The following is a 2,954-nucleotide window of genomic DNA, read 5'->3' on the forward strand; positions in this document are numbered from 1 at the left end:
ATGGGTGAGGCATATTCAAATGTAGTACGAATGAAAATTTCGTAAGGAAGTTTAGGATAAATGGAGGGGACACTGCTAGCAGCTTTCTCAGTCGGTTGAGCGATTTCGAAATTCCAGCTACTATGTTTAAGATGTGCTCGGATTATGAACATTTGCTAGTGATTGTTGCTCCGAAGTACCTGTAGGACTGCTTGTTATAGGAGGATTGACATCAAAAATACTGATAATTTAAGCTATTGCGTTGAAATGATGCTGTCATGAACTTGCATTTTGAAACCTTTGGGGTCATCAGCCACGGGGTACACCAGTTATTTCGTTGGGGCCATTTTGGAGGAGGTCTTGGTCGTTCTATGATACGCGTCGATACAGAATGGAGTCTACCAAAAGGCGAACTGAAGAGGATGTGTTGCAAGGTCGTTAATGAATACCAAAAAAGAGGAGGAGCCAGCACAGAGGCTTGAGGAACACTCGAAATGAGGTTTGGGGCAGAGCAATGGTGGTCATCTATCAAAGTGCGTTCCCAACGGTTGGAAAGGAAACAGTGGGTTCACTATAAAACCAGTGGGTCAAGGTGGAGGCTCGAAAGTTTAGCCATGAGGCGAATGGGGTACGCATTCAAATGCTTTTGATAAGGCGATGTATTCTAGCAGAGCCGGAAGCATTTTGAAGAGGACAGCCACGTTGTGCACCGCGCAGGAACCGGACTGACGTCCACCTTGCTTGGTCAAGAGGCCCCCTTGAAAAGCGCACAAACGCAGCAAAATTGCGCCAACAAGTGATCAGCAATGACGTCACCGATGACAGCGCATCAGATGAGCAGAATAAAACAATTAACGGGAGTGGTTTTGACGACATTTTCACATGCATGTGACAACGCTGTGATCACGAAAGAACACACAGGCGTAGAAGCACTGAAATTTACTTTATATTGATGACTTGCGCCCTCAAACTAACAACTCTACGGTGGGGATGTACAGGTTCGATAGCCACAAAAAGTACTTAAATGTGATGCTTGATTTTCTCCTGTAATATGGGAAATGGACTGTATGAATAGCCATAGAAATCAAAGCTTCGCAATTGGGCCTGCTCGAATTTAACCAAGTGGATGAGATTACTAAGTTTCCTGGGATAAGATGACTGGGTTAATTGATATGACATGGGAGATATGGATGATATGCGAGATATTCGTCGGGCCAAAACTAAGATTGAGCGTTTGGTGTCCGTCCGGTAAAAAAAAAAGTGCTCTCTGGCTTCATCAGGGCCTCAACTGTGACCGTTGACGACTTGAAGCGAGCGCAAGCGATTCCCAGGAATGGAAATATGTGAATATCTTGCCGTCGGAAGGATCAAATGGCTGGGAAAAGCGGCCAAAGTAGAAGAGGACCTGGCGTCGGCCATCAAAGAAAACATTACAATCAAGATGCACCAGCAGCAGTGCCATATCTGTGGGCAACAGTGAGATCCTCGTTACTCCCCGTATTTGGTGCCATGGCGGTCGGAGAGTAGTGTTACTCATCGTGGCGAACGACTGCATGCACGACTTGCGCCAGCAGCCACCAATACCAGCAGGATTCCAACAAGGAACCATACGAACTCTTGCAGGAACTTCTCCAACAGGGGACGCACATTCAAGAAGCCGTGCAAAGGCTCCAAGACGATGCGGTTGACAAAAAAAAAAGACTCCTCATCCCTTAGACAGATCGTCGAGGGTCTCAATTTCATTTTAGGTTCGCCTATGAAACGCGAGTTTTGCAACACATCACTGACTTGTAGAAAATTTTCCTGCCCGCCAGATTGATAACTCGTGCGTGGCCGTCTGGCTTGAACGGCCTGGGTATTTTGACAGTTCAGCGTGATATTTCTTGTGTGTCGGGTTCTCTCGTCGCATGCATATAGAATGGCCAAAATATTCTAGTGCCTAGGGTCGGGCCATTATTATTCGCGTGCATTTGAACGACCTCCCCTGTTCACCCATGACAATTTGAAAGAAAATGATGTTACAAAAAGATGGCTACATTAGGCTTGTCAGCAGAAACAACAGTGGCAGAAACGCCGTATACTGGAAGCTTAATCGCTCGCTGATAAAAGCAACGTAGCGAAAGGAATACGTCAAGGTTTTTTTTTAATGACAAACTTTTTCCAGGTTTCTGTAGTGACAAACTTTCTTGAGTTGTTTGTGTAAACGCCAAACCGAGAGCTTTAACACACTTGCAATCATACAGTTGAGTAATTTATACTTTCCTTGAGACTTTTATACAACGGCTCTCACAGTGACGGTCATCTTTATATTCATCATGCAGCAGCAACTGTCGCCTTCTTGCCACTTCGAAGGACTCCCGACACCCTCGCAATCGTCGTGACGGCGGTGTGACTTAGGCAGACGACTATAAGACATCGAAAATAGAGGCGTGAACAACAAAATAGGCGCCTCGGCGCCGCCTGCCAGAGGCAGTGGCAACGACGGCTGCACCTGGGGATTCTTGCGTGGCAGCAACAAAGAAATGGACCGCATCCGCTAGGGCACCGTGGGGCCCGGCCAACCTCCGCTCCACATCCGCGGCGACCACCACCGAGCAGCCGCAGGACAGCGCGGGAAGATCCCGGTCGGCGCTGAAGCGCAAGTTGCATGAAGCGCCCTCGCCACTCGACGTGCCAACGCTGGTCACTTCCACGCTGCACGAGCTCCTCGTGCGCCGTACCGAAAAGTTCGATGTACTCGAGCGCAAATGGGTACACCTCGAACACGATATGATCGAAAGTATTCACCAGGGGGAGTTTAAAATCTGGTGGAATCATACTTGGTTTCCTGATACAGTGAAGAAATATTTAGTGCTAATGATTTGAAAGGGCACGTTTTAGAATGCTAGAAGGCCATGCAGCACATGACACTGAAACGCTATCACTCACAGCTTGAGTACGTTTCGATCAGCTTGGCATCAAAATTGTATTAAACA

The 2,954-nt window shown here is 47.3% G+C and overlaps 1 pseudogene; it reads left to right on the forward strand.

Annotated features, from left to right (window-relative positions):
* LOC146178980 (uncharacterized) lies at positions 1 to 1,727 on the forward strand (annotated as a pseudogene).
* Positions 1,728 to 2,954: the final 1,227 nt, after the last annotated feature.

This window comes from Amblyomma maculatum, chromosome 9 (genome assembly GCF_055883805.1).
Source record: "Amblyomma maculatum isolate TAMU_Amacu chromosome 9, ASM5588380v1, whole genome shotgun sequence".
Taxonomy (NCBI): Eukaryota; Metazoa; Arthropoda; class Arachnida; order Ixodida; family Ixodidae; genus Amblyomma; species Amblyomma maculatum.